This window comes from Eriocheir sinensis, chromosome 14 (assembly GCF_024679095.1).
Source record: "Eriocheir sinensis breed Jianghai 21 chromosome 14, ASM2467909v1, whole genome shotgun sequence".
NCBI lineage: Eukaryota > Metazoa > Arthropoda > Malacostraca > Decapoda > Varunidae > Eriocheir > Eriocheir sinensis.
This window is the reverse complement of record NC_066522.1, coordinates 16,228,416-16,242,036: the sequence shown is the minus strand read 5'-3', so window position 1 is coordinate 16,242,036 and position 13,621 is coordinate 16,228,416. Positions and strand designations below refer to the sequence as shown.

General features: G+C 44.4%; 1 long non-coding RNA gene and 2 other non-coding genes across 3 annotated transcripts in view; all 3 read left to right on the top strand.

The window, feature by feature from the left end:
* LOC126998568 (uncharacterized) overlaps positions 1-13,621 on the top strand; it is a 115,881-nt gene that overhangs the window by 68,489 nt on the left and 33,771 nt on the right. The window lies entirely within an intron of this gene.
* Positions 1,765-1,837, top strand: Trnak-cuu (transfer RNA lysine (anticodon CUU)). The gene has a single exon. It is a non-coding gene; the product is annotated as a tRNA-Lys (tRNA).
* Positions 2,511-2,583, top strand: Trnar-ucu (transfer RNA arginine (anticodon UCU)). The gene has a single exon. It is a non-coding gene; the product is annotated as a tRNA-Arg (tRNA).

Here is a 13,621-nt window from a genome sequence, read left to right as displayed (position 1 = left end):
GATTCGGCAGCTGTCTCCTTGTAATCTTCTTTGCTCCACGAATAAAGCGACGCACGCCGCATGCCTCTGTTTACACACGATCGTACGAGATTTTGTTCACCACATACAACCTGTTTTCTGTGAAGGGTGTTATTGCATAGGTTTTCAATCTGTGCTCTTGCTCTTGGAGCTATCCTGGTTTTTTTAAGCTATTTTTCTTATTACTTCATCTCTTCCTGCACTTCCTACTACAACTACTATCAATATACTACGACTACTACTAACTGCATACTGCAGTAGCTGCATAGTAATACACAGTAGCAGAGGTTCTTCATGCATGCCAACTTATCATGGTGTTCAAACATGCGGAACAAATAATTTGGTCAAAGCTAACTTCTGTAAAAACATCGTATGAGAGAATTAATGTTTAACGGAGTGAACAAAAGAGTTCCTCGCAGCAGCTTTGTCGTAGCAAATAATTCACACTGGTTGTACTACACTGCCTGTGCACTCTCTGCCCCGCTCCGTGCCGCACCCACTCAGAATGAATGCTTGGACACGCTCCGGGCGGGGAGGGGAGCACAGAGAGCAGGCAGCACACGGTTGTTCGTGCCGCAGAGACAGTGCGAGGGAGGCAAGCGACACCCCGATCCCCGACCCCGCCTCCTCCCCGTCCCCCCGACCTCCAGCAGGTAACCGCAAGCCGGACATGCACATGCACACACGGCCCTGCGTCGACCGCAAGCAGCGCCCCTCCCGCCACGCGCCGGCCAGCAGGTCGCCCGTGCAGAGGCCACATTTATCTCGTGGCTGACCAACCTCCTGGTCTTCAGGGGCGATTAGCTATTAACAGCGCTTTGTCCAGGTGTGGCATGTCGCGTGGGGACCTGTTGCTTGCCGCCTCGACTTGCGTTTGAGTACTTTTGAAATTTCTAGTATGTAATGGAATGGATGCACAACTCCCATGCATGGTTTTGATATTTGTCTTGTCTTGGAGCAGTGTCGGCAGCCTGGAAAATCTTAACTTGCTGCTGCCCTAACCGAGTTGAATTGAATAGTAAATTCTAGAAAAACAATCAAACATAAAAACATAAAAAAACAAAATAGAATATACACTAATATTGAAACCAAGTTATGCAGTATTAAGGAGGAAGAAAGGTAAGTTGCTGTTATTGTTAATACTATTGTGCTCTCTTTGTGGCTTGGCAAACACCTGCATTTGCCGAGACAGTAGTCGTGAGGAAGGTGCGTGAAGCAGATGGGTATAGAATTTACAACCATACACCCACACACCCCATGGTTAGATTTTGGGCGCTTTCTTTTAGTTGGACAAGAGATAAGGTTTTACCGTCGAGGCGCCACACTGAACCAGGCGCCATTAATAAACTATGAGGTGGAAAGCTTGGCACGGGACAGTCACTTCATCACAAAATGCCGGAGTGTGTGGGACCGAGTGACCCCGAAGCCTGCCCGCCGCACGGGACACCTCATGGCAGCCCCGCGCATCTCCACCGGCCACCTGCAGTACCGCCGTGACCCACCTGTATGGCCATTAATTAAATCACGCATACGAACCAAATGTTTGTGTGTGCTTGTGTATACGATGAAAAAAAAAAAAAACTAATTCACGGGCATATAGTTACTTTATCATCATTGTTGCACCCACTTTTATTATAACTATTTCCTATGTTTATTTCTTCCATTTTATTTTCTGTTATTACAATGTATGATGAGGCATAAATCATACTGTGTGGTATTAAGAGTATTGAATTCCCGCTGTTCGAGGCCCGGCTAGCTCAGTCGGTAGAGCATGAGACTCTTAATCTCAGGGTCGTGGGTTCGAGCCCCACGTTGGGCGTCACATTTTTGGCCGGTGACCTCATTATGTTTGGGTCGCGCTGTGTGTGAGTGTGTGTGTGTATGTGTGTGAGAAGGAGGGAGAGAAAGAAAGGAAAATAGCATCAACATCATTATCAGCCTATATTTTTCCCCTTCAAGACATAGGCCTGCCTCTCCCTAACGTTTCTAACCCAATCATGTCTTTACGCGTTTTCATTTCCAATTCTGGTGAGGGATTTGTTTCTTTGTGTGTGTGTTTGTGTGCCGTAGTGTATGCCAGTCCTTGTAAGGATACTAATGCGTCACGCTGCAACACCGTACCGCTGCCGCCGCGGGCCTGTCAACATGGAGGCTGCCACACACGGGTTGAGTCTCGCCGCAGCAAGCACCCGAGCGGGCCGCGAACCATTTGGGAAGCGACGAAGGTTTCTGAAATCGATCCGACTCTCTCTCGGACCTTCCCTCCGTCCTGCTGCTTCAGTGGAAAAATGTTCAAGTCCGATAGAACCTCCTCCCATGCCCTCCGCGGCGCCCCTTCGGCAGGCAAACAGGAAGTCGTGGCAAAGGGGAGCACGGATGAGCGATGATGAGAGTGTATATGAAGCCTTTTGATTCAGACCATCGCAAAGGGAAGAGGAAGGCAGCGGCGAGAGCGAGAGTGTGGCGGGGCCCGTTTTCTCTCACACATACTAGTCCCCATGGCGCAGTGGATAGCGCGCTGGACTTCTAATCCAGAGGCCGCGGGTTCGAATCCCGCTGGGGATGAATGTTATTATGTGGCAATTTACTATGTTGTGTTGGTGCGTGTGTTGCATACGGAAACTGGATGGTGCGGTGTGTTGTGGTGTGCTGCATGGGGCGTTGTTGTGTTGCTGTTGCGGGAGTGTTTTTATGAATTTTTTTAGGCACTCGTCAAATTAGATTAGTTAATGAAGGAATGTGATGGTAATGTATTGTTGTGTTGTGCGTGTGTGTTTGCGGTGTGTTGTGTTACGAAGGGTGCAGATATATTGTTGGTGGGGGAGTGTTTTCAAATAACTTTTTCGCCCCTCGTCAAATCAGATAGGTTAATGAGGGGATGTGGCGGGAATGTACTGCTGTGTTGAACGTGTGTTGCGGTGTGTTGTGTTACGAAGGGTGTTGTTATTTTGTTGGTGGGGGAGTCAAATTAGATGGGTTAATGAAGGGATGTGTTAGGAATGTGCTTTGTGCTCTTGTGTTGGGCATGTGTGTTGCATCCGAATACTGGTGAGGTGTTGCGGAGGATATTTGTTGTCGTTGATGGTGAATGTGTGGTGGTGGTGGGATGGGAAGGGGAGGGGGGGGGGGTTGTGCTTCTGTGGGTTTATAATATTTTCTTGCCTGTCAAACTCAATTAGTGCGTAGATGTAAATTTCCTGATATCGGACTCCCTCACGAAGCGACATTTTTATAGACTTTTTTTATATCACTGGTTATTTAATTTATTCATCTACTCACACCTTCGTTGATTTTGTCTTATGAATGTGTATAGTGCATAGCTATTATTTATTATTAGTCTATTTACTTGCTTTGTTAATATTTGTTTTATCTGCCTGTCATCTCTGTGTGCTGGGATGACTGTGACTAATTACCTTCCTCATCTTCACACCTGTCTGTCTCCTGGGGTTGTTTACACTCGATGTCTGGCTGTGGTGGTGGTGGTGGTAGTGCTGATGGTGGTGGTGGTATGATGTCGCCGTCTTCTCCGTGCCGTGCCCCGCTGTGTGTGTGTGTGTGTGTGTGTGTGTGGGCGCCGTGACGCATTGATCGTTCCGCGGTAGGTCGGGCGAGTCGCAGGGATCTGGTCTGTCTGTGTCTGTCTGCATGTCTTACACTTGCCCTGCGGAACACCTGATCAATATGCCGTTCATAAGAGTGTGCTGCCCTGCCCCGTCCTTATAAATAGGCGTGATTGTGGTACCTCTCTCTCTCTCTCTCTCTCTCTCTCTCTCTCTCTCTCTCTCTATAATTAATCTGCTCGTTAAACACTCACTCCAGTCGGTATTGTCAGACGTTTCCGCTTCTCACATGCATCAACTATTTACAAAGGTCGAAAAGGTGATTGATCGGGTTCTCATGAGTTTTTTTACGTTCATGGTACAGAAGAAAGGTCAGACTACCACCAGAGTCATTTAACTACCCCTGGAAATGCCCCAAAACTCCTTCGAGGCCTTGTTAAATGTGTGTGCCTGGACGCCGAAAGGTTTAAAAATACGGGTTTGTTTGTTCACTATTGCCAACACAAGACCAGCGACGCGAGACCCTTCTTTTATGTACTATCATCGCGGGGTGTGGCGAGGCGGGGCGGGAGGTGAGTGTTGGGCGGAACTGGGCGTGGCAGAGAGAGAGAGAGAGAGAGAGAGAGAGAGAGAGAGAGAGACTTCAAAACAATATAAATATCCGTATAATTTGCATATTTGGAATTTTTTGACGATTACATTTCACCCCAACAAAGTATATATATTAAACACCCCGCTTGCCTTTGTCCCTTATGTAAACAGAATGCAGCGGCTTGGTCCAGACGCACTTCTCTACGATTACTTATCTTCTCGAATACTGGAAAGCATCTGAAGGAAACGACAGAAGGAAAGCTTTAAGTGCATTTGGTGTGCCGCATTGCGCTTTCGGCAGCTGTCCACGAAGATCGATCGATTCATTAATATCTGTCTAACAATTAGTGGACGTGGGCAGGTCATACCATACGTACAACTGATAGCAGAGAGGCAACCCAGGAATTACGTAGATCAAGGCAGACCGTGTATACAGCTGAAAATATGGAGCAGAATTGAATAGAGTGATTAAGTAGGAGAGTATATTTATAGAGGACGTTAGGAAAGGCCTTATCCTGCAGCAGACTAGTAATGATTCATGATAGTGACTTTTAACGGCTCATACAAAATAGATGAATCGGTTCTACGTATATTCCTGCACAAATGATGCTCACTACTGATCTGCTGCGCGGTAATTGTTATGATCTTTGCGTGCGCTAGACACAGTCATGGCAATACAATGGCGGTTTCCTTTGCGCACAATTTATATAGTACGCCTGTTCTCCCTCTCCACGCAGTCAGCTTGCCTTATGTCCAATTCCTGTTATTCATCGACACTTGAATATCTTTAACTTCTCTGTTCCCTAATCCATGATACTCGCCTCGCACCTCTCCAAGTTACACCCGGCATTATTTTTTTTTTCTTCGTTCCTCTTTGTGCACTATGTATTTTCTCAAGATCTTTTGCGAGCCACTATAATTAGGTCTAACAGAATATATTGACTGTAAACCTTTCTCTTATGTAAATATACAAGAAGTTAAGTTGCTGGTCTGTTCTCCAAACGTTAATTTTTTGCATCGGCTTCTCACGCGGGTCGCCATTCTGTTGGTGCTGTGCTATCAGTTTTAGGTATTGCTCGATATTTCGCAGCTTCATGTGTTTTCGATAGGCGGGACGTTTTTTTTTTATATATATCCTTGTGGAGTGATGCCTAACTTTTCGTGTTATGCTTCTTGTTCTTCATTTTAGCCGATTCATCTTTTCTGCCGTATATATATTTTTTTTTTCTTTTTTCCTCAATGTCAGTGACTTTCGTGTAGAATTAGTTAGTGTATTGAAGACATTTTAAAACATTTTGTGGTTGTATTTTGTCATCATTCCGGTTTCATATCCCCGTTTCTGTTTTCCTTGAACGTTCTTTGAATGCAGCTAACAGGAACGGAAACGAAGTGACAGAAACCATTCGTAACGTTAGTCTTTCTTTAGTTTAATTAAAATAAAAGCCATCTTCTCGGAAATAGCTTGTCGCGGCCATGATATTTATTCAATTTTCTTTATCAAACTTTCCTTTTCTTTGTTTGTCTAACAGGAAAATTACATGCGTGTTCATTTTGCTTCAGACTGTCGGTGAAGAATAAGTCTCCGAAAAGGGTAAGAAGATCATAATAAGACTTTCTAATGTTAAAATTAATGTGCTGCTTTTGTTGTTGTTTTGTTTTCACCGGTTTAAAGGCTGTAGAAATATATCATCTCTACATCGTTATTAAGTGACTGTGTTAAAGTTCCCAGAATTTATTTTAGCGCGTCCTTCGCTCACTGATTGCCCAACCCTTTCACTCTTTCGGTTCATTACAGCCACATCTTCCCGCTTCTCGTGAGGTGACCGTGACTTAGTGCGTCTGTCTAAAGTCTCTCTGATATATTTTACGTGTGCTATAATAACTGACTTTTCCATGCTAAATCTAAGAACTCCACCACTGGTTATATATGCTTGTCTAGATTATTATTGTGATTTACGCTGATTTTTCACGCTCGGCAAGTTTTCTCCTTCTTGTTGTCTCTTTGGGTGGCTTAATGTTAAAGTTTTCAGAATTTAATGGCGCCAAGATACAACGCCCAAATAATAATCATCATCATCATCAGAATTTACTTAGTTCGCCCTTCCTTCGCCGTTTTCCCAGCTATTCGAACTTAAGTTTTTATTGTCTTTGTTTAGTATATTCCGAAGCTTGTCTTGTCTCGTTTATTACTTATTAACTTTTTATCTCAGTGTTCAGTTACAATTTAATGAAGACGTCTTTCCTCGAGTGCGCTCCCGGCCTTATGAACTTGATTTTAGTTGTTTTGATTACTCTGATATTTTTTTACCACTTTTTTTCCTTTGTGTCTTTATTAAACTTTCTCTTATATATATTTACCGACCGCATCTTTCCTCGGGTCATCTTCCTGCCGCTGCGATCTCAGGTTTTAATTATCCCGCGAGGTTTACCGCTTGTCTCGTCTCCGCGTTGCAATTCGCCGTTAGAATATACCAAACATTTTTTTTTTCTGTGTGTGTGTGTGTGTGTGTGTGTGTGTGTGTGTGATCACCCGGCCGTCCGAACACACACTTTTACGGTCGTATTATAAAACATTTCATCTCCCAAGAACACTCATTTGACAAGGCTTTCGTATAGGAAGGAGTTGTGGGCATTTCCAGGAGTAGTTCTATGACCCTGGTGATAGTGTGACCCTTCCTTTGTACCATGAACCTGTAGAAACACTCAATAGAACCCGATTGACCCCCTCTTTGACCTTTAGAAATATATAATGTGAGAAGCGAAAGGATCTTGTAATACCGCCCTTAGTCTTTATTGCTTTGGATTTTCTTATTTATATTTCTTTTTGCAACTTGTGCCCTTTTCGTTCTCTCTCGTTTAGCTTCTCATTGTAGTTCTCTGTTAGGCTTTATCTGCATGACGTATCTTCCCTTGACTGTTCTCCGTGCCGCCCGAACTTATATTTTGTCTTTCTTGCTTTGGTATTTTATTTATTCATTATTTTTTGCAGCTTGTCATGTGTCCACCTCGTTATCTTTCTTTTGATGTTAGTCCTTTGTTAGAATCTACTTATCCGACGTATCTTCCCTTGAGTGTTCTCCCTCGGCCCAGCCTGAACAAAATCATATATACATTCTTATACCTGTCTTGATTACTCTCTATGATTTTTCGCTGCCTGTCTTGCCGTAGTTTTGTTTTTATCCTTCACTGACTTTTTTTTTTAGTTATACGCTGGAAAAAAAAAGAGCGCTCTGTTGGACGAATGCACATAATATTCGCTCTTGTTTTGGTTCTGTTATCGCTTGTTTACTCGACACTCGCCATAAATAAGCGCAAAACTTATACGTATCATATATCTCTTAAGTACAGTGTAATGAACGCTCGTGGCCAGTGCAGTAGATAAACGTTCTGGTTAGCTCTCGTTTTAAGCGCTTGACTTAACTTTACATCTTTTAAGTAAACATCATTTGGGTGTCTTACGTTGCTCACAATCAACGTGCCAGATTGTCTTACTTAGCCTCTTATATTTACCGACCTCCGACCCAAAAACTGTCTCGTGGACCCTAATAAGAAGATTCACTTATAATTATCGTTAAAATAGTTAATTCCTGATGTTCCTTGGCAGTTAGGCGTCAGAAACAGGTAAATACTGTGCTCTGAGTACGATAATCTGGCAACGGTGCTCACAATATCGTTAGTGCTTGATAGTGAGTACTAGAAAGAATGTTCATGGGCAGTGCAGTGCGATAAATATATGAAGTTAGTCGTCGTTTAGTCATATTTGATGTAGATATCGTTTGGGTTTTTACTTAGCTCGCAGACGTTGGAGTGAATATCAATAGTGTACTGTAATTAATTCTCGGCCTTAGTTCGAATATACTGCTTAAATAGAGTCACCGTTTGAGTGCTTCACTGAACTTATAGTCATCGCACGGAAATGTATACAAAACTTAGCTATACTTAACTCTATACTAAGTCAACGTTTGAGAATATATGCACCACACCAGAGTCATCGTTTGGGTGGTGTACACAAGAACTGGTCATCGATATACAGCACAAGAGTATTTATTTGAGTGGTTTATACAAGTGTTGGTCATTGCCGAGGAACACACACTTAAACACAAACAAACTCGCAACACAAACACGTAACATACAAACACAAACACCCTCCCACCCACCCACACACACACACACACACACACACACACACACACAAAACAAACACAAACAAACGGCGCGAGAGCTTTATAACGAGGAATTCTAAACATTCGGTCTTCTCGCGTTGCGCCTTGTAATGTGCCACTCGAGATGACAGTTATCTCGTGTTCGCAGATAAGGAGAGGAGTGTGTGTGTGTGTGTGTGTGTGTGTGTGTGTGTGTGTGTGTGTAGTGGTGGCGATGATGTTAATGTTCTTTTTTGTGTATTATTTTTAGTTTTACGCTGTTGCTGCTGATACTGTTTTTGTTCCTGCTGTTGTTGTTGTGATTGTGGTGGTGGTGGATTTTGTTGTTGTTATCGGCAGTGAAGATGTGGTGATGATGAAAGTGGAGATGTTGCCGATAATGATAGTACAGTGGTGTTGGTGATAGAAAATAATGTACTGGTATGATGATGTCGGTAGATAGAGCCTAATGGTAGTGATTATATATAGTGATGGTGGTGATACTGATACTAGATAGCGTTAGTAATTTATAGTGAAGATGCTGTGGTGATGATGATGGTTGCGACGAGGAGGTATTATAGTGTAGTGTGGGTGATGGTGTTGATAATGGTGCTTGGTCTACTGGTGGTGGTGATGGAGGTGGTGTGTAGTAAATCTATAAAGAGAAATCAACACCTATTTCTACGCATATTATCGTGTATATGAATTAAGATAAATAGTGGAGTTTAATTCTTTCACAGTACGTATATATTAACAGACTCCCTCTCTCTCTCATTCATCTTTCTCTCTCTCATTCCTCTGCTCTCTCTACATCTGTTTCCCTTGTATACGCATATTATCGTGTATATTTAAAGAAGCAATGGAGTTTTCTTACATTTCTTTCTTCTCTCCTTCTATTCCTTCATCTCTTTATCATTTAATTTATCTTCTATTCTTCTGTTTCTTCTCTCTCGTCTCATTTCTCTCCTCTCCTTCTTTATCCTCCTCTCTCTCGTTTCATTTCTCTCCTCTCCTTCTTTATCCTCCTCTCTCTCGTTTCATTTCTCTCCTCTCCTTCTTTATCCTCCTCTCTCTCGTTTCATTTCTCTCCTCTCCTTCTTTATCCTCCTCTCTCTCGTTTCATTTCTCTCCTCTTTCCCTCTGTTCCCTCCTCTCCTTCATTTTATTTCTCTCCTCTCTCTCTCTCCTATTCCCCTTCTCCTTCATTTCGTTTTTCTTCCCTCTCTTTCTATTCCAACCCTTTTTATTTCATTTCTCTCCTCTCTCCTCTCTCCTCCACCGACTCCATCTTTCAGTATATAATTTTCCTCCCTTTCCCTTCCCTTCCTCCCCCTCGCATATCTTTCCCCTTCGCTGGTTTCCTTTCGTTTCCCCTCCTCTCTCTCTCTTCCCCTTTCTCTCTCTCTCGGTCTCATCGCTCTCTCCGCGATTGTTCCTCTCTCCCTTTCTTTCCCTTTCCCCTCTTGTTCACTAAATAATGCCTCCTCCTCCTCCTCCTCTTCCTCCTCCTTATCATCGTCTTTAATGTTGTTTTTTTCTTTTTTTTTCTTCGTCATCGTCGTCGTTGTCTTTTAATTACTTTCTTCTTTTACTTCTTTTTCTTCTTCTTCTTCTTCTTTTTCTACTTCGACTTTTTTTCCTATTTTCTATCCTCCTCCTCTTCTTCCTCCTCCTCCTTATCTTCTTTCCTCCACCTCCTCCTCCTCCTCCTCTTCGTGGTTGCCTCAGAGAAACCACAAAAATCGATATCCAAGAAGCTCCCCCCCCCCCTCTCTCTCTCTCTCTCTCTCTCTCTCTCTCTCTCTCTCTCTCTCTCTCTCTCTCTCTCTCTCTCTGCGCCTTCTTCCCTCCCTCCTTCCTCATTAATTTCGCTATCGCCCTTCCTTCCTCCTTCTCTCCCTTCCTCCCTCCCTCTTATTTCTTCCTCCAGCTGCCGTCTCTCCCTCCTTTTCCTCCATTTATTCCTTCTCCTCATAACCCTCCCTTCCTTTCCTCCACCTCCCCTTCTCCCCCTTTCCTCCCCTCCCTCACTCCTACCAGCTTGGAGAGAACTGGATGGCCTCACAAGACAACTTTCCCTCCACTTTTGCCTCCCTCCCTCCCTCCCTCCCTCCCTCCTTCTCTCCATTCTTCCTCCCCCCTTCTAACCTTCCTCCTCCTCCATCCATCTCTCTCTCTCTCTCTCTCTCTCTCTCTCTCTCTCTCTCTCTCTCTCTCTTTCCTTCTTTATTCCTTCTTTCTCTTCGCTTCTCTTTGCCAGCGTTCCTCATCACGTCGGATTGATTTCTCTCTCTCTCTCGCTGTCACACACACACACACACACACACACACACACACACACACACACAATGATTCTGCAACATGAGATTGAAAATTGATGAGAGAGAGAGAGAGAGAGAGAGAGAGAGAGAGAGAGAGAGAGAGAGGATCAATAACCAAGGCACGCTCCCCTTTCTACGTCGGGGAGGGAGAGAGGGACCTTTCTTCCCTCTCTCCTCCCTCTCCCTCCATCCCATCCTCTCCCCTACTCTCTCTTCCTCTCTCATTCGCCCCATCGACCCTACTCCCCCCCGACACCCCCGCGTTCTTCCCTCCTCTCCCTTCCCTTCCTCTTCCTTCCCTTCCTCTCCCTCCTCTCCTCCCCTTCCCTTCTCTCCCCTGCGCCTTCCATTAACTCTCCCCTTCTCTGCCCTCCTCCTCCTCCTCCCGGACCGTCCTTCCTTTCACTAATGCGGCCATGGGTTCTGTTCCACCCCCGCCCCCCTTCCCTACCCTGCCCGCCCCCTGCTATTCCCCTCCCCACCCCTGCCCACTCCACTCCATACCCCCACTCGCCCACTCAACCATTCCCCATGCACCATAACCACCATCCCTCTCCTCCTCCTCCTCCTCCTCCTCCTCTTCTTTCTTCTCCATCCTACCTCCGTCCCATTTTCCTCCGTTCTCCTTCTTCCTCCTTCATCGGCTGTTTCTTTTTCTCTTTTTTAGCAGCTCTGTGTGTGTGTGTGTGTGTGTGTGTGTGTGTGTCATCATCACTAACAACAACAACAACAAGAGCAAGAACAACAAAAAAACACTACAAACACACAAAACAACCACAAAAAAAAAGAAAAAACGAGAGAGAGAGAGAGAGAGAGAGAGAGAGAGAGAGAGAGAGGCAGGTAAACTTATGCCCTTACGTGCCCCCCTCTCCTTCTCTCTCCCTCCCCTTCTCCACTCCCCCCCTCTTGACCCCCCCCCCCCCCCGTGACCCTTTCCTAACAAAGAGTGCCGAAGCGGTGCGGGTGAAGGCCGTTTTCTATTGGCTGAGGGAGGTAAGGTCCTACTCTCTCTCTCTCTCTCTCTCTCTCTCTCTCTCTCTCTCTCTCTCTCTCTCTCTCTCTCTCTCTCTCTCTCTCTCTATCTCTCTCTATCACTCTCTCTCTCTCTCTCTCTCTCTCTCTCTCTCTCTCTCTCTCTCTCTCTCTCTCTCTCTCTCTCTCTCTCTCTCTCTCTCTCACACACACACACACACACAGCAGAACAGGTGGGTGGTAGGTGTGTGTGTGTGTGTGTGTGTGTGAGAGAGAGAGAGAGAGAGAGAGAGAGAGAGAGAGAGAGAGAGAGAGAGAGAGAGAGAGAGAGAGAGAGAGAGAGAGAGAGAGAGAGAGAGAGATAGGGGGGGGTTTAAGGGGGCTATGCACTCAGGGGGTTATGGCGTCTAGTGCGCGCGTGCTTGTGTGTGTGTGTGTGTGTGTGTGTGTGTGTGTGTGTGTGTGTGTGTGTGTGTGTAGGGATTCAAGATTACCTTTTTTTACGTCTTGAAAACTTTCCCCTCTGAATACTCTTAGAATGGACAGCAACCGTTAGCATAGCGTTGTTCCGCCATAAACATAACAATCTCGTGATATACTTCTTGATTAAGTGGAAGTAACCCAGCCTTCTTAGACGACGCCGAGACTATAGAAGGGCCAGATTCTTAACCCGGTAGCTGTGGTGATCATGGTGCTTAAATGCCCCTCTAAGCGAGAAAAATGAGAAAAAAATCATCACTCACGCACACCATTTCATAATATATATCAACGCATTTGTGAGCAGTTTATGCATCTTCTATTTTGGGAGCTTTATATCATGGCAAAAATTTGGCCCGTCGCTGGTACACGGTAAAGCCTCAAATTTAGCCCGTCGCTGTTACCGGGTTAAACATTTCTGCGACGAAGCACACACATTGACAAGGATTTCATAACTTTTGAGCCTTTTCATGGGCAGTTTTGTGACCCCGGTGGTTATTTGACAAAGCTTCTGTACCGTGAACGTTAAAAAAACTCCATAAAACCCGATTGATATCCTTTTTGGCCCTAGGAAGTAGTTGATGTGAAATGCGGAAGCGTCTGAAAATACCAACCTGAAGCTCATATTCACAATGGGCCAGGTGTGCCGCTGACACCTGCAAGACACAGCACATACAGGTGCTTTGCCGTCATGAATAATTCTTGGTTATGCAGCTTGCAGACAGACCATTTGTATCGAGTTTTGGTTATTTGGTTATTATAATATACGATGTTGAAGACAAACCAAGCGATAAACAAAAACAATTTCTAAAAGTAAGAACCTTACCCCAAGATTAAGAAAATAAGACTGGCTGCTGCAAAACGCCTAACCTCTGACCCAGCTATTGATTCGGATTTAAGCAGAAGGGACTTTGTGTTCTTCATTGTCTTAAAATTTGAATTTGTCCACCCGGTAGCCCGACACAACTTTCCTCACATGGATCTTCTTTTCTGCGATAACACAAAGCAAAGCTGTTTCGTATTACAATTATCATTTTTAGTCGAACTTTAACTCAAAATTTGATCCCGAAGCTTCATCTTATCTCGGTCTAAATCATCATCTGTAACGTTGGCGTTCTGTATCGTCTCGTACAGTTATTTTCCCTTCTTCCAGATGCTAACTATATAAGGGCCTTGTACGCCCTTGTGTGGAGTAAGTATCCCATGTATGGGTTAGTTCCACCCACACAGTTGCTTTGGAGTCAAAGGCTTTTCGTCTCATCATCTCTCCTCGTCTTAAGACGATTTTTGATCTTTTAAATCCCGCCGCAATGTTGCCTTTTTTTTCTATATATCTTCTATTGAGTTTTCAGGATAATTGTTTTTCTGAACTTGCTAACTGCAAGCCTCTGTGACTTCACTGCACAACGACTTTCTACTTTAGCTTTAGCTTTTCCGTTTGCTGTCCAAATTCCTAATGCAAGAGTTAAGTAGTGTCTTTATTATTTCATCCCATGCATCACTGGTAAGCTCTTCAGGAGGCTTCCTCTATCTGTATTTC